Source organism: Cygnus atratus, chromosome 29 (assembly GCF_013377495.2).
Source record: "Cygnus atratus isolate AKBS03 ecotype Queensland, Australia chromosome 29, CAtr_DNAZoo_HiC_assembly, whole genome shotgun sequence".
Classification (NCBI taxonomy): domain Eukaryota; kingdom Metazoa; phylum Chordata; class Aves; order Anseriformes; family Anatidae; genus Cygnus; species Cygnus atratus.
The window spans coordinates 1,060,222-1,078,114 of NC_066390.1; the positions used below are offsets into that span (position 1 = coordinate 1,060,222).

The following is a 17,893-nucleotide window of genomic DNA, read 5'->3' on the forward strand; positions in this document are numbered from 1 at the left end:
CACAGGCACAAGGAGAGATGGAGGAGGTCTTGTTCGAGTCCACCTGGCTCAGGCTCTGCCCTTGTTCCCAACCACGACCCTCTCCAAGCCGTTCACCCTCTCTGGACCAGCTTGACGCAAGAGCCTGCAGACAGAGCCAGCTCTCAGGACTGGCTGCCAACCAGGATGAGCAAGCCCGGCACACCCCACCTGCCCATCGGCTGCCGATAAGGGTAATTAATAAGGGCAATTAACAGAGACGAGCGCTCGGTTACGGCATCGCTGGAGCGCCCACGGAGCCCCCATCCCTGCCTGGAGGAGCCACCGCGGCAGCAGAGCGCACAGCGAGCACCGAGCCATGCAGGGGCTGCTGTGGGCTCCCCCTGGGCATCGGAGCTTGCCAAGCCCCCTTCCTACCTCTGACCAGCTCCTGATGTCCACCAGCACGGGGAGGATCTGCCTCGGGGACCCTCGTCCAGAAGCAATGCCCAAAATCGCTCGGAGCACCACCCTGGGGTGAAGGAGCTGTTGCGTTTCAGCGTCATGTACCTGTGATTCATTTAGAGATTCAGAGCCCCAAAACATTTCTAGAGCAAGAGCAGTCATAAAAGCTTTCAGATAGGAGCAACGTTTCGGCAAAGCCTTGTTCTCATAGACTTTGATTTCAAAGAAGACGTCGAGCAATGATTCAGCACCGACATCATGCAAAAAAGTCTCACACACCTCGAGTCCACACACAGATCGCTGCCTCTTTATGAACTTCAGCGTCCTGGGTAATTTTGGCCCTTTGTCCCAGTCAGGCCCAAAATATTCCTACAGTATAAGCCAGTCCCAACCCCAGTGCCTCCAGTCTGAGCGGGTAACCACCAATTGCTCTTCTTGCAAGCCTGAGCAGCCCCAGCCTGGGGCACCCCCAAAAGCAGGGTCCAGCAGCACTGGGGTCCCACATGGGTTTGGGGGTGAAGCAACCAGCTCAGCCCCCCCACCAGTGCCCTGCCAAACGGCGGCTGGTTCCCAGCAATGGGGTGAACAATTCCCATTTCCCCTCATAGGAGGTGACAGGAGATGACTGCCACGTGCTTTGAAGGGGAACGGGAAGGCAGGAGACGCCTCTCCCAACCCTTTTTCCTTGTCTGGCACCAAACCCCATGGGCTGCCTGCCCCAGAACAGAAATGTGGGGTTTTAGCAGGAAGAATGCCCCGAGTACAGGGGGAGATGCAGCTGGTGCCAGCTCCAGCCAACACCAACACAAAAACCAGGAAAAAAAAAAAGAGGGAAGGGTGAAGGTTTGCCAACCGATAACATGCACGCAAGGCAGATCAAACACACCCGTGCCGGGGCAGCTCACCCCAGGAACGAGGCAGTGGCTTTGAGCTCCGGTGCCACAGGCAGAGGTCCAACACATCAGCCCCAGCGCTTGGCCCCGCAGATCCCATTACACAACTGATATTCCCCATTTGCTCCATCCCTCCTCAAGCCCCCCCTCCAAAGCGGCTGCATTTAAGGTGCAGCAGTACATAATGGTGCACATCAACAACTGGTGCACGTTAATAAAGCACGGCCATGGACGTTCCCTGCACTCTGAAGGAGAAGCAATGTCCCTGACCACTGCCTCTGCACATTTCGGGAGGGCACACGGGTGCTTTGAGGGGGATGCCTGCCCTCCCCGTGAGCATCACCCGCAGACACCGAGTTTGTTTCGCAGCCTCGCGAGGACCATGACTCGCAGAGAGCAAACAAACCCGGCCACACAGCCTGAGGCTCGAGGGACGACCTAGAAAACAGCACAGCATCAAGTGGAGAGAGCCCACAGCAGCGGGGCGAGCTGCAGGCTGCCTCGCTTCCTGCACAGAGCCACGGAAGGATGTTAGTCATGAATGAGAAGTGGTAAGATGACAAAAAAAAAAAGTCATCAGACCTGTGTAATGAAAGTTGTATTGGCTTCCCTTGGCCCAGAAGCTGTTGCATGTGTTTGTGATTTGTTTAAGGAGAAAGGCAGCTGTTAGATGTTAAACTGGATTATCTCCAAAGTGGTTTATGTGCTGCTATCGTGCTGCACTCACAGCAAAGTGATTTAAAACTCTGGCACAGCTGCCAGCCTGCTCTGCCTAAAACATGGTGCCTTGGTTATGCCCAAACACAGCTACTCAGCATCCAGAACAGAACCTTATTTATTCCTCCCAATCTGCTGGGACAAAACGTGCAGAACACCGCGTTTTCCACACTCGCCACCAGCCCCATGCTGCTCCAACAGGGCACCCAGCCCTTCTTCCACACCCAGCTCAGCAGCTGAAACCCACGGTGCTTCCTCAGCTCAGCTCAAGTAAGACTGACAGAAAAGCACTTTTTGGCTCAAGCACAGAACGAGCTGGTTTAGACCAAAATCTTCCCTGCCCTTCCTGCGCCCACGAGCAGCTCTGCTGGTGCTGAGCACCCCGAGGGGCAGCAGCCGGGGTGACACGCTGCTTCAGGGGGCAGTTCTGGTCAGTGATGCTCTTCGCAGAGCACTTGTGCCTCTGTCACCCCAAAACCTGCAGGGCATGGAGATGGTCACCATCGGTGCAGCCCTTCAGCCACATCCGAGGGGTTTGTTCTGTGCACTTTTGTCTCTAAACAGGAGCTCCGGTCTGTCAAAACCGGTCCAGAGCAAACATACGTGGCGTGTTCACACTTGCACATTGGCCAAGCCACTGCCAGGATCCCTTCCCACTGCAAACCAGGGCTAAAAACACCGCAGGCAGCGTGACAAGCGTGACAGCAGCGCGGGAGCCCAACTTCATCCCTCCTGAGGGGATGCTGGAGGTGCCACGTGACACTTTCAGCCGACACTTTCAGCCCCAAGGTCAGCAGGAAGGCACGAGTGTTGGTTTGCAGGAAGGATTTGACCCCTCGTGGCTCAACAAAACAGCCCGCAAGCCACTCTGGGCTCAGTGGAAGGGCCTGATCCTGGCCATGCCCTAGGCACATTGAGCTGGCCTCTGCACAAGGTGCTCCGAGCACTGGTCCCTGTGAAGGTGCAGCAGTGGGATTGCTCCTTGCCTGCCTCTGGGGGAAGCTGCTTAAGGCAGGACAGCTATTTAACAGCCAGCACCGTCCCTGCCTCTAATATTCATTAGCTCATTGGGAAAAAGATGGACAAAGCACAAAAAAAAAGTCCTGCTATACTTCACCTGCCCCCTCACATGTCTATGACTTACCGCAGGCTGTGGAAGCCAAGGAAGAAGCCATCTCAGCCTGATCCCAGCTGCACAAAGTCCTGCTTGGCTGTCCTAAGGTGGTCAAGGGCTACAGAATAAAGCCAGCTACGGGAAGCTACTCACAAAAATCAGAACAAGCAGTCAAAACCGGAGCTCCCGGAGGTGCCTCGGGACGTGCTGAGGCTGGGAGCGCTGCAGGCTGTCGCTGCCGAGCCGGAGGGAGCGGAGCCGTGTTTGCTTTTCAGATGGATGCGGTGAACAAACACATGTTTACTGGCACAGCCTCTCTCCAAACAGCACTGCAGCTGGTACTTATGTCACCCGCTACAGCTTCACCAAAATTTACCTTTGTCAGGGGATGCAGGAGCCAGGCATTTGCTCCCCCCGAGCTCCCAGGTGGGAATCCGGCAGGTTTGCAGAGCTGGCTGAGCATGAAGCCCTTCCAACCACAGGGCAGGCTCTGAAATTAAATCTCCACCAGCTGCACCGCATAGCATTTGGCATTAAGGTCCTGTAACCCTAGCCCATTCACAAGTTATCAGCAGCAGATGTCTGCCTTTCCTAACCTTTTGGCTTGTCATTTTAACTGCAGACAGGAGTAGCATGCAACAGCCATTTCCTTCTTCCACATTTCCACTTCTTATCTGGAAGAGTTATTTCTCCAAGCTAATGTTTCCAATGGAAACTCTGCCTTCAGCTTAGTCAACATGATTTCCACGCTGATATCTCTGTTGTTCTGCCCGCGCCGTTGTGCCTCGGAGTAACAGCAGCACATCTGCACCCAGCTAATTGCAGGGCACGGCAAGGACAGGGCAAAGGGAATGCTTGGTCCTAACAAATTCACAACAGCAGTTATTTCCACAGATTCTTCCCTGTGACACTTTGTGTCCCCTGAAGCCTCCCTGAATTTCAGTCACCCGTTCCTCTTGCCCCAAATTGCTCGTGTGCTTCGTCTGTGCCCTCGTTTCCCAACCACTAATTCCCCGGTGAGAGCAGCCGAAGAATCCTTGCTCTCATACACCAAAAATTCAGGAAGGACCAACGGAAAGGAGCTGTCCCTGCATGTGGCAAATACCACACTGCTTAAGGGCTTCTCCCCTATTTCGAAACGTATGCAAACAGGTTCTCGTGAAGAATGCAAACTGCTCTATCCTTCTCCAGAAGGGGAAAAAAAAGTCACACCAAGAATATACAACCCCCCAGGAAGTTTGATGTTGAAAGTCTCCTCATATCAAGTCTATGCTGTTTTGTTTGTTTGTTTTCTGCTAGAGACAGAGGACAAGCTTCAGCAATAGTATTCTGCAGCTCACTCAGCCTAGAAATAACAACCTGAAGACGTGAGCTGGAGCTGTGAGATGGAGAATTGGAGCCTTTGCCCCCCTGACACGGAGCAAGTATCAGGAGGTGCCCGGCCACCCCCCAACCGAAACAACTCACAGCTTGTTCCAGACCACCAGGAGAGGATGGGAGGGCTGGAGAGCCACCTGAGCTCAGTGCCAGCAGCTGCAGCCACAGCTAGACCTGACAAAACCAGGTCAGGTATTACAACAGACATAGCTCAGACTCCTGCACTGCTAAAAACAAGGGGGTTAAAAACAGGCAAGCACTCGGATATCAAGGCTAGGCTCCGGGAGAACGGCTCCTCTTTGCAAGGTGCCAACCTGGAGCTCTGCAGAACGAGTCCAGAATTCAAGGTCTTGGGATTCACAAAATCATATCATATGCAGAAAAGATAGGGCCCTTCTGAGGCTGCCGATCTGCTCCAGTGGCCTTTGAAATAATAAACTAATTTACTAAGATTCCGGTAGATAGAGAGCAACATCTGAAGTCGCTCCCAGATGCAGAGAACCGGCAGCTTTGGTCGATTTGTGCTGGGAGCAGATGGTAGGTGCTCACCATGAGATGCCGAGAACACCCAGCCACACTCACGGACCTACCTTGTGAAAAAAAAAAACAAAAACAAACACCTTGTGAAAGACAACAAAATTTAAGCCCCTTGCATCAACCTAGACATGTCAAGCTGCTCTGATCGCAGACTTTCTACCTTGCTGCGTTATTTCCTACACCGTTTTCAGATATTTCATTTATTAGGGTGGGGAAAAATACTGACATGGAGGAAGCCACATTTGGAGAAGCAGCAAGTGACAGGAGCTGATTTGTGATGGATTAGTCACCTTAAACCAACACCATAGAAACACAAGCCTTGACCAGCCCTCGTTACAAGAGGCAGATAAACCCCGCAGGCTTCCCCACTGATTTAAAAAAGATCCAGCTTCACCACCAAGCACATTTCCCAGGAATTTGGCATTACAGCAAACAGTAAGTGCCACCACGAGTCTTACTGCTGAAAAAAAGAAAAAAATAGCTTCCAAAACACAGCATAACAGGACCAAAAGCCTCACCTGTGCAATCAGGCAGGAAGTTACAGCACAACCACAGCAGCTGCCAACTTTTAGGTACAATGGGACCTGACATCAGTGCATCCCTCAGCCTGCACGCACTGAAAGGACAGGGCTGGTGCATCCCTGGGGGCTATTTCGAGTTTGTGGGAGCAACAGACCGAAGCACACCACTCGAGGCCACCCCACAGTCAGCAATATTTGCATGCATGCAAATGCAACGGGACAGGAACTGCAAGGGAGCACCTCTGGGACCAAACTCTCCAGCTCTCCCCAGTCCCTCAGGGGAGATCCCTGCCTTGCACACAGGCTCCTGAGGCTCAGCTTGCCATCGTGCTGTCTCCTCATCGACTCACTACTTGCATTAATTCTTTACCTTTGGGTCATCCCACTTTTCATCCACGATGAAGCCCAGCCTGCTTGCCTGCACCTTTGGAGCCCAAGCATTCCCAACAAACCTTAATTTCCTTGCGAGCCACAAGCAGAGCAGTGATTCCTCAGCAGATCTCTATCAGCTGCGTAAAGGACAACTAGAAATGCAGCAGCCACAGGTTAAAGCAAACAGACAACAGCACCAAGCCAGGGGGACATCAGAGCAAGAAGCGAAACAAGAGACACAAAAAGAGGCCGTCTCACCGAGGAGACAAAAGATAAAACAAAGGGATTGTGAAACCTTAAGATTAACTGCAATTTTTCTTGAAAGAGTTTTTCAAAATCGCAGCAGATCAGGGACCCTAAGGAAGGCAGCAGACCCACGAGCTTGCTGGAGCCCTCGGTCCCCCAGGATGGTTTTTTACCTGCAGTAGGTGCCCGGGGAGCGAGGCTACAAGGAGCTGGCTCCTAGGTTGCTGTTTCTCATGCCTGTCTGGACGAGCTGACAGGGAAATTCAGGGCTCAGCACAGCTGCAGCACGTGATGTCAAGGCAGAGTCATGTCCTGCCCTCGACAGGCAGTTCCTTCTCCAGCAATTTTACTGCTACTTAAGGAAGTGAGTGGGTGAGCAGGGTTAAAATTGTTCCCCTCTACTCAGAAAAGCAGAATTACCCGCAGATTTCTCCTTCCCAGAGATGAGCTGTAGGAATCCTGTTACCCCACAGCAGCCGGTTTCGGTTCAGCTTGCCTCGAGCCGAGTGCTCTGACCAGGTAGGTCTGGGCTTCAGAAAGTCCCTGTGCTTTTAACCACTGTGGTTAAACACTGCTCTGACCTGCCAGGAGTTAAACACCACTGCTCCCACCAGCGGGTCCATGTTACCCGTGGATTTCGGCACCACCTCAGGTCCAGCCTCGTCCTTATTGTCCCTGCTAAGTCTTCGCAGCAGGGATCCCAACCAGAGCCACAGACAGGTTTTGTCACAACACGCTTCACTGGTTTGAAATTCTGTCATGCATGCAAAGTTAAAAAAAAAAATGAAGGAAGGGCCTCTCGCAGTGCACGTCCAGCAGCTCTGGTACAAATATAGGGTCTCCTACCCTGCTATAGCGAGCAATAACTTATATTTGAAGAGCAGGCAGCCCAACCACGCCAGTTTTTGCACCCTCTCCCAGTAATGTGCAGTCAGTGTCAACAAGGACAGCGTGGGAGGCAGCACCAGGCAGAGGCCACAGAGCAGGGCAGCAGCCCGGCACAGAAAAACAGGTTTCTCCTCTGTCCAGCACCGAGCAGACCACAGGATTACTCGAGTGTCTGAGCACGAAGCAGAGATGCTCAGGAAACAATTGCCTCTCCTTCGAGCGTGCCAGCCAGAGCACAGCTTGAAAGTCCAGTTATCAGACTGCTTTTACGCAGACACATATGGGAGCTTCCTGCACCCAGACCCCGGGGCAAAAGGCTAGAGGAAAGCAGGGCACAGGACCGCCGGGCTGAGAAGTTCCCCTCCGTACGGAAGAGCCCTCAAAGAAGAGATTTAAGCTCAGCATCGAGAACCGGTCAGCTCCATCTCCCCATTCAGGGTAACCTAAGCTATCAAACCATAAGTGACTTCAGAAATAAAAATCACGGGACCTTTAAGGTTGGAAAAGACCTCCAAAATCATCTGGTCCAAGCACCCCCCTACCACCGGCATTACCCACTAAACCACGTCCCTAAGCACCACCTAGAAAATACAGCTAGAGTCATATCAACCTTCCCCTGCACATGAGCTTACTCATGTTACTGAATCCTTCCTGTTTTTGTCTCATCATCCTCAAAACGGACTGAAAATCAACATGTTTTTGTTGGGGGAACTGCAAGGCCCAAATATTCCAGTTTTAGGGAGGAGTAAAGCACAGAATGGATGGCTGCTCATGTACTGAGAATCTCTCAACCTTGTGGAAACGGGACCAAGGCGAGCCTTTTCCCTACCAGCATGCAGGGACTGGGGGATGATGGGGACACAGGGAAGGCCATTGGGTCCCAAGAGGTGTTTTCCAGGGCTCAGGTGCGAGCACTGCATGTGGCAGACAGTGCTTGGCCTACCCTGAGGACGAGGAGCCCGCTAACGCCTGCAGGCCTGAGCGAGGGCACCGCACATTCCGCAGGGCTAAGCAAGTCTAAATATAGACGGTGCTCCTATCTTATCTGCGTGTTGTTAAACGGGCGTATTTACGAAGTGATAAGTGTTTATGAGGAACCGTCTGTGTCAGTGCTACCCACACAGGGAGGGGGAGAGAAACCCTCCCAGGCCTGGACGCGATCACGGTCCCCGGTGCCCCGTCCCTTGCCTGGCAGCGGGTGACAGGGGGCACGGGGCACCAGCCCACCCGGTGGGCGAGGGAATGGGTGCCCCTCGGCACCACCGATCGCCTTGAGAGGGCAGGAGGAGGTGGAAGAAGTGATAAAGCAGGTGTTGTGTTGTAGCCCTAGGTTGGGAAACCGAAACGCACCCACGGAAGCTGGACACCCAGGCTGCACCGACAGGACGGCCCAAAGCAAAGGGGAGAGCAGGCTCCTGCTGGGCAGACCCTTACGAAAAGCCATGGGTTCGTCAGGAATAGAAAGGCAGCCTGGTTAAGAGCACCTCTGTCAACCAAACTCACCTTGTTTGACACGCAGGCTCACCGAAAGCCTCCAGGGGCTGAAACCAAACCACGAGTGGGGCTTTGGGTTAGGACAGGAGGCACTCAGCAGAGCCAGGCAGACCGGGATCGCGGGTCAGAAGTCAGGGCAGCGGGTCCCAGCAGCCAGGGCAGGCAGCATGAATTCCTGGCAATGAAGATATAGCTTTGAGATATAAAGATAAACGTTCCAGGTATTGTTTTTAATTGCTTTTACACCCCATTTCCAATTATTAGTAGCCAAAAGTCACTTCCATGCGCGAGGTGGTTTAACCACCGCTAAAAGCCACAGATAAGGAAACTGCCTGTGAATTGTGGCTGATTCAGCAAGCACCTGAAGGGAAGGCAGATGCACGCAGGAGCGGCGCCGGAGGTTACCCGGCTGCCTCAGTCCTTCAGGAGAAGTCACGACGAGGTCTCCCGACTGCCCCAGAAGGCCTGTTCCCCCACCACATAGCATCTGCTTCTTCAGGTCACTGCTGAGAAGCCCCATTTTAAAGCCTACAGAGTCGCTGACCTTCCTTATCTCCCTGGACTTTTGCTCTCCTTGTCATTTATATTCCTCACGCCCTGGTTTAACCGCCCTTCTCCCTCCCAGCCCTGTGGGCTGTGCTGGTGCCAGATGCTCTGCGGGCAGCCCGCAGCTCCCCGCCTGCCCCGGTGCTCCTCAAGCTCCCTCGTGGGCTTCACTTCTCATAGCACCGTCCTGCTGCCATGTTATCACCTGCTGTTTGGTGGGCTTCCCTTCCCTAGGGAGGGGATGGCAGTGCTAAGAGCCTGCTAATCTCCTAAATCTGCAAAAAGGGGGGTTGTTAAAGCAGGGTTCCCAAGTCCCCAGGCTCCACTTACATTTACACTCACCAAGGGCATTTCACCCTTCTCATAAGCAGTATCTGGAGAGAACACACACTCAAGAGTTGAGCAGGAAGTGGGGAAAATATTGATGCAGGACAGCACCAGGTTCTTCCACGGTGCCTGCTCAGGGCTTTCATGCATTCACAACACAGAGCCCTCTGCGCTCAGACTTGTTAACCTACTGCAATGTCTGTCTAGTGTTTGGGTGTCTTATTTGGTTGGGGTGCCTTTAAACAAGACCTGTGATTTCTCGGAGAAAACACACACTACTTTTCATTTCTACCTGGTTCTTCAGTGTCCCCCTCTGCCACAGCACGTACAACCTCAGAGACAAAACTTAACACCAACAGCCCCGATCAGAGGGACACCTTCCACAACAGCAGCATTAACACCCAGCTACAAGCCGCAGGTCTCCCTTAGAGGTCTCAGTGCCTCTATTTTAAGAAACAATTCTTGCTTTTCTCTCATTTGGGGGTTATCTTTTAACCTCCACCCTTGCAAAGAATTGATGCCACTGCCTCCCATGCCCCCCATAGGGGTGCTGCTGGATAGCAGCGGGTGCCCGTGGGTCTGGATGAGCACCGCGTTTGCTGCCACACCGGAGAGATCACGGCTGGAAAAGCAACATGGAGGGCGACTGGGAAACTCGTGGAGAAGCTGCCACCTCTCGAGAGCAGGCTCACATGAGGAAACCACCAGCAAAAGCCAGGTCCTGCCCTCCGTAGGCTGCAAGATGAGGAGCCACCTCTCACAACAGCTTTCCCCAGCCGCCCAAAGACGCAGCAGCTGCTTTGCCCCCAGATCTTTCAGCCCAGATGGTGAGAGCGAGCTGTTTTGCATCAGTTACGCCATCCCCAGCACCGAAATGCTCTGCTGCCACCTCCTACCCCAGGGACATGGCCAGGAGGCTGCCCGACGGGGCAACCTGTCCCCTGTAGCCACGGTTAGGAAAAGCTCGCCAGCCCGCAGAAGCCAGGGCCGGCGCTTGCCCAAATTGCGGGTTCCCAGCACCTCCGGCCGCAAGGAGGAACCGTGATGCAGACGGCCCTGGCGGGACGGGCACAGACCCTGCCCACCACATGGGCAGCCCCCACGTGAATATTTAGAGGCTGTTTGCATCTACTCCCGCGTCACGCTCAGATACCGACGGGCGGCACGCAAAAACAGGCGACCGCAAGATGTTTCCAAATCACAACGCCCTGTGCTCAGCACCAACTTCCACAGAAGCGTGATGTGAGCCCCAAAACGGGATGCAGTTCTGGGAAAGCTCCTTTCAGCAGAGCGCAGTCCCTGCCCTCACCTTGTTTGTTTATATATATTTATTTATATATACACACATGTTTTTTATATAAAGTGCCTATGACCATAAACACTCATGGAACCCTACGCTCAGACGCTGCATGGTAGACACAGACCCACCTCCAGCCACTCGAGGAGGATTATTTATCTCCCAGTGACTTGACATTTCTGTATTTCCCCTCTGAAAAGCCACAGGAAGTTTGGGCCAGACTGACTGCGCTCCGGCTCAGTGACAGCAGGTTAAAAATTATTCTCTCTGGCTAGATGTGCACTCGGGAAAGAGAGCCGCTTCTCCAAAGTTAGCCATTAAGAGAAAGAGGGGTTGGATTATCCGGTTATTTCGGATTAAGTACACCGGGATTCAGGAAGAAAACACCTAGTGAAAAGCTAACTCACCCGAGGCAAATTCTTGACTAATGAAAAACCTTTTTGTGCCTTTGTTACCTGAAGTGCTGTTGCGAGATCTTGCACCTGATGCGTTTGCAGACGGCAGGATCTCGGGCAGACATCTGCGCCGCCTCCTGCACCTGACGGCTTTGGCTTTCCCAGCTCCTCGGCTACGCAAACCAGGGGGTCCAAACCCCCCACTCTCAGCCCACCCCACTATTTTCATCTGGCCAGGTACACCTTCCCGACACCCCATCCAAAAGCCCTGGCGCAGCCAGCAGCTTCAAACTCGAACCGATTTGACCCAGCAAAGCGGCTGCTTCGGAGGAGGAAGACTTCAGAAGAGGAAGAAGAGGTTTTAGATAAATGAATAATTACAGCCCCGGCGTCCTCCCCCGCCGGGCTGAATGCACGGAGGCACCACAGGGGCAACGCGGCCGACATGGAGGAGGCACCGAGGGGGTCTGCGGGCGGATGTCCCCCCTTCGGGAGGGGACGCACGCAGCCCCGCTGCCGGCGCTCCCTTCCCCGAGCCACGGGAGGAAGATGAGTCAGTGCCCAGCTCGCGTGGGAGGAGAGCGCCGCAGAACGCCGGGGCCGGCTTCTTGAGAAAACCAGTTTCCGAAGAAACTTTGAGTGCTGAAGGCTCCAGCCTCGGTCAGCCGGCTCCGGCTCAAGAAGGAGGAAGAGGAAGGCTCAGCTCACCGGGGAACGGCACCCTCTACTGCCCTACGGCAGCCCCCCCGCAGCACCCTTGGGTGCCCTGCTGGGTCCGGGGAAAGGAGCGCCCCTTCCTCGGGTGGGGGACACGGGAAGGTCCCCAGTAGATCCCCGGTACCTCTGATCTCCTCGTACTGGGAGCCAGCAGCTGAGAGGTCCCGGCTGCCGCGGGATTGCTCACAGGCAGCCGAAAATCACTGGGGAATTACAGCGAGCGCGGTGGGTGCTGGGGGGGGGGTGGGCCTCCGTCCAGTGCCTGACATCTCCCCCAGACCCCCAAAAAGTATTAGTGGGGTAATTCAGTTTAGGATGCTGTTTAAAGCTGGTCGTTAGTCAGGCGCTCACCTGATTCATTGACTCGAAACGGGCTGGAAACCCCAAAACACCAGAGAGGCGCCCGGAAAGGGGCGCACGTGGCTGGGGCAGCGGGACGGGGCAACATCCCATACCGGGGAGCAGGGGGGCACGGAGCTGGGGAAGGGGCTTCACAGCAGCACGGGGCACACAAGGGGTCCCAACACAGCCCCCCCAGCACCCCCTGGCTCCGACCAAACCCTCACATCCAAGCCCAGAAACGGGGGGGGTCAGTCCTGAGGGTGGCGTGGACCCTGACCCCCCATCCCCAACCCCAAACCAGGAGCCACCCCACACAGGGGGGCTGAGAGGAGCAGGGACCCCCCCCACCCTAAGGGAGCCCATTTTGGGGGGGTTGAAGCCCTTAGCACCCCTTTTGGGAGGAGGGCTGAGGACTCCCAGTGACAGGGCACAGGGGGGGGACCCCAAACTTGGGGTGGGGGAGGGGGGGGACCCCAAACTTGGGGTGGGGGAGGGGGGGGACCCCAAACTTGGGGTGGGGGAGGGGGGGGCACAAAGCGCCAGGGGACCTGCACACCCCAAACAACTACGGGGGCACGCAAAGTACCGGGAAGCCCCGAGCCCACGTGGGACCCCCAAACCATACAACGAACCGGAGCACCGGGGGGTCACCCCTCCCAAGCACCCCCCAGCCCTGAGGGGGACCCCGGTGCCCCCCAGCACCCCCCCCCCCCCAGCCCCGGGGGGGGGGGGGACCCCCGGTACCCCCCGCACCATGCACCCCCCACATCCCGATAACCACAGCAGCAGGCACCGAGCAGGGGGGTCCCCCAAAAACGCCTCCATCCCCCCCCCCCCCCCCGTGCCGCCCCCTCCCTGCCCCCGGTACCTGCGCTCCCAGCGCTAGCCGCCCCCCTCCCTCCCCCACCGCCCCGGAGCCGCCTTTTGACGGGAACCGGCCGGCTGCGCGCCCCGCCCCTCCCCGAGGACACGCCCCCCTCCTCTAAACCACGCCCACTCTCCCCGAGGACACGCCCCCCGCCCCGCCCCGCCCCCGCCAATGCCAACGCGGCACCGCCTCGGCACCGCCCCCTCGTGGGCGAGCCCGCTCTGGCCCCGCCTCCCATGCCCGTATAAGGTGAAGAATTGGTGGTGCCACGCCCATTAGGGGCGTGGCCTGGACTGGCGGGAGATTGCACGTGGCGGCCCGGCCTGGGGAGCCCAGGGGGTGGTGGCCCGGCCCCTGCCCGTGCTTTGGGTGCTGGTGCTTGGGGCTTTGGGGTGCTGCTGCGTGGGGGGGGTCAGGGTGCTGCTGCAATTGGGGTGCTGCTGCGTGGCGGGGTCGAGGTGCTGCTGCATGGGGGGGGTCAGGGTGCTGCTGCAATTGGGGTGCTGCTGCGTGGCGGGGTCGGGGTGCTGCTGAGTGGGGGGGGTCAGGGTGCTGCTGCAATTGGGGTGCTGCTGCGTGGCGGGGTCGGGGTGCTGCTGCTGCAATTGGGGTGCTGGCGCTTGGGGCTTTGGGGTGATGCTGCTGCGACTGGGGTGCTGGTGCAATTGGGGCTTTGGGGTGCTGCTGTGTGGGGGGTCGGGGTGCTGCTGCGTGGGGCTTTGGGGTGCTGCTCCTTGGGGCTTTTGGGGTGCTGCTGCTTCTTGGGGCTTTGGGGTGCTGCTGTTTGGGGGCTTTTGGGGTGGGGCTGCTTGGGGGGTTGGGGTGCTACTTCTTGGGGCTTCTGGGGTGCTGCTGATGCTGCTTGAGGCTTTGGGGGTGCTTCTGCTTGGGGGCTTTTGGGATGCTGCAGTTTGGGGGCTTTGGGGGTGCTTCTGCTTGGGGTTTTGGGTGTGCTACTGCTGCTTTTTGGGGCTTTGGGGTGCTGCAGCTGCTGTTTGTGGCTTTTGGGGTGCTGCTGATGCTTGGAGGCTTTGGGATTGCTGCTGCTTGAATGTCTTCACAGCCATTCCAGAAAGTTCAGCGGGCTCTGTGTGCATGAGTGCGCAGTTCTGCTTACTCCGTTCCTCCTGGCTCATGGTCAGCCCCTTATTGGGACAGGGCAAACACCACCAGTACAACGGTGCCCCGCCACCAGTCTGTGGCAAACATTTTCCTGGCAGCATCGGGTCCTGATCACATTTAGGTGTCCCTGCAGTGTCTCACCTTTGCTCTGGCGCCTTCTGGAAGTTCAGACGTCCACGGAGCTGGCCGTGGGTCAGAGTCTCCTTTCCTTCCGGATTTCTAATCAACGAGCCACCTTGTACCAGGAGCACTCGCCGCATTTATCACCTGGCAAGCAGACTCCGTCTTGTTTCTGCAGCTGCAGCATCTGCCGGGCTCGTCTCCTTCCTCTCCCATTTTTGGGACGGCACCCAAGAGACCTGCCACCGCAGACTGCAAATCCCCTCTCTGATTACAGCTCTTGGAGAGCTCATGGATGTTTGTGATGCTTAGATCAGATTAAGGGCAGAAGGAGAGCTGATTCATCCCCGACCTCTAGACTAGAGATAGCAGCATCTGCGAGGGCCCAGGCACAGCTCCAAGCGCTAGAGACGTGTACGACCAAGGTTCCTGCAGCTGTTTGCAGCCTCCAAGCTGCTCCGGCCCCTTGCTCACCTCGGTGTGGCCGGGACTTCACGTCCCACGTGAACGGAACCCGTGCGAAGCCCTTGCACGTCTCGGGAGCAGGGGCCTGCAGGCCTCCGGGGTTCAGCTGCTCCTGCAGGTCCTGGGGGTGTTTGGGACCGTGCAACCGGCCGGGTCCAAGTGCTGATCTCAGCCACCCAAAATCCCCTCGCTGGGGATGGAAGGAAACCTGGAACATGGGGATTCGAGCTGAGCTGTTTCAGCTGGTGCTGCAGCTCCAGCCCAAAGCCACTCAATCTCCTGGGCACGTTACACCCCCAGTCTGAAAAACTCAGAATAGTTAGCAGTTCCTCCCTTTCCATCCTCCAAAACCTGTCCAGGGTGCAGACATCAGCAACGTTTTATAAAGCAGCACGGAACGCTTCGAGAAAGCCCCTTCGTGATGTTCCAGGGTTTACTAAGGGCCCCTAAACCCAAAAGCCTCGGAGAAAATGAGCCGCCACGCAGATGAGCGCGGGCGGCCGCGCCGCCATCGTGGCAGACGGCAATCAGCACCCCGCAGCCGTGATCACCGAGTTCAACAGCTTTAATTCACGCAGGGAAAGTGCTTTGCTAAATGTTTTCAAATTGATTTAATGAGGCCAATCAGGGAGAGGAGAAAAAAAAAAAAAGTCCGGGAAGAAACAGGAGTTCATTAGAGACAATTTGGTCACGCAGAACTTTTTCAGGGAACAGAGAGACAACTGGGGTGGGGGATTTTGTGCAGAAGGGTGCCCATCCCCACCCCACTGCTGTTGAGTTTAAACCTCAGCCGTTTCCCTGCTTAAAACCCATCCTAAGGCTAAACACCGTGGGTTTCCCCCTGTCCTTGCCTGGACCGGGCTGGTGTGATGTTCCTTTTGACCCCCAAAATCCTGCTCCCAGCTGAACCCCCTTTCGCATGCTCTCTCCCACCCCGATGCAGCTCAGGAAAGGGAATTCAGGGCTGGATGCAGGCACAAGTGGGGATGGGATGGGGACGGGGATGGGGTTGGGATCGGGATGGGATGGGGATAGGGATAAGGACAAGGATGGGATGGGAATGGGGATAAGAATGGAGATGGAGATGGGATGGGAATGGGGATAAAGAAGATGGGAATGGGGGATAAAGAGGATGGGGAGGGGGACAGGGATAAGGGTGAGGATGGGATGGGAATGGGGATAAGGATGGAAATGGGGATAGAGATGGGATGGGAATGGGAATAAGGATGAGAATGAGGATGAAGATGGGATGGGATGCAGATGGGGATGGGGATGGGGATGAGGACAGGGACAGCTCTCCCAGGGTGACTCCCACACTTGTTCCATCCCCTGGTGAGCGCAGGGCTCTCAGGAAGCGATCACAATGCCCTGTGGGATGCGGGTGTGTGGGGCTGAGGCAGCCCCGTCCCAGCTTTCCGCCCATCCAGGCTGGCTTGGGAGGGAAAGTGAGTTTAAAACTGAAAAAAAAAAAAAAAAAAAAGGGATTGACCCAGGACACGCATCCCCTAAAATGACTTTGTGGCATCCCCAGGACAGGACAGCACTGCACTCATGGCTTTGGTGCAGCTTCTGCTCCCCTGGGATTCTCTGCTGTCTACTATAGGGTTGAGCTCGCCCTGCAGCCTGCCCTGGGGAGCTTGGTGAAAGCCTCCCTCTCCACACCCCCTCCCAAAATGCTGTTTGCAGTCCGTCCACGTGGGTGTCTGTCTGCGTGGTGCACGCTGCACCCAGCACCTTCCCAGGGCATGCAGCAAGCAGGTCCCCAGCTCATCTGGAGGGCGCTGGGGGATGCGCAGCCCATCCAATTAAGGGGAGCAATTAGCGTGGACAGCGAGCCGGGGAGCCTCCCTCTTGCTGGCATTTCACTCCCGGGAAGAAGAGAACAAATGATCCATTAAGTTTCCATCGGTGGCACAGGTCGATGGAAATATTTTCTTGCCGTAAACTTAATTTTTATGGTTTGGGCGATTATGAGGGGAAGGAATTTGTTTTTCCACTGAGCTCTCACGTTTATTGTGGCAGAAAAAAAAAAAAAAGTGATTGCATGGGAGGCTCTGCGAGTTTATGAGCATCCACCGACCCAAACGGATCATTTTTTACCTGCTTCTGTCCCAGAGCTATCGGGGCTGGAGGGGATGAGAAGAATGGGCTGGTTTGATTTATTTTTTTTTCCCCCTAAAAAAAAAACCAAATGGATGCTCCCTCACATCCATTTGGAACTGGGGAACTGGGGCAGGATGTTTTTTTTCTACTATGTTTTTTTCGTGCATCTGGGGTGCAGAGCCCCTAAAAAATCGGTGATAAATCCTGATAAATCGGTGATAAATCCTGATAAATCGGTGCAAAAGGACCGGCACCCCCAGCAGCATGGAAATCCTCAGGGAAAATGAAGGAGAAGGAAGGGACGGTTGGAAAAGACCAATTTCTCTGGTGCCAGGAAAAACCTTGCGAACCCAGCGACTGCAAATGAGAGGCAATTTCCCCCTTAAACGCCGCATTTTGGGGTAATTTGTCTGCAGCAGCGCAGCCGGGTTCACTTTTCCTCGGCCGAACCCGGCGGCAGCGACTCCCCACAGCAAATCCCCGCGTTCGCAGCCGGCGCCTCTGAGCGCTGGGGGGGAAAAAAGCCTGGATTTGGGGTTTAGCAGCGGGGTGCACACGGGTGCTGGTGTGCTGCTGCTGCTCCTCGCCGGCTGAGGCGACATCTAGTGAGGCTGCGGCGAAGGACGGAGTGTGCCAGGTGTGCACGGCCCTGTACCAGCACCCAGGGCCTCGCACCAGCACCCAGGGCCTCGTATGGCCTCGCACCAGCACCCAGGGCCTCACACGGCCCCACACCAGCACCCAGGGCCTCACACCAGCACCCAGGGCCTCATACGACCCTGCACCAGCACCCAGGGCCTCATACGGCCCCGTACCAGCACCCAGGGCCTCGTATGGCCTTGCACCAGCACCCAGGGCCCCACACCAGCACCCAGGGCCTCACAGCAGCACCCAGGGCCTCCAACCAGCACCCAGGGCCTCACACGGTCTTGCACAAACACACGCAGCCTCGTGGGGTTTGCACGAGCACACATGGCTTCGCACAGCCTCATACTGGTGGGGTGTGCCC

The 17,893-nt window shown here is 56.0% G+C and overlaps 1 protein-coding gene across 3 annotated transcripts in view; it reads right to left on the minus strand.

Moving 5' to 3' along the window:
• The window catches only part of VDR (vitamin D receptor), a 36,920-nt gene extending 23,809 nt beyond the window's left edge, over positions 1-13,111 (minus strand). The window contains exons 1-2 of one of the 3 annotated variants that reach the window (XM_035572231.2): positions 13,075-13,111; positions 8,592-8,757 (exon numbers count right to left, since the gene is read on the minus strand). The gene's annotated coding sequence lies outside the window, so the exon portion shown is untranslated. Of the gene's footprint in view, positions 1-8,591; positions 8,758-11,207; positions 11,478-13,074 lie in introns of those variants that run through there. The other 2 variants (XM_035572232.2, XM_050715963.1) reach the window with 2 other exon arrangements.
• Positions 13,112-17,893: the final 4,782 nt, after the last annotated feature.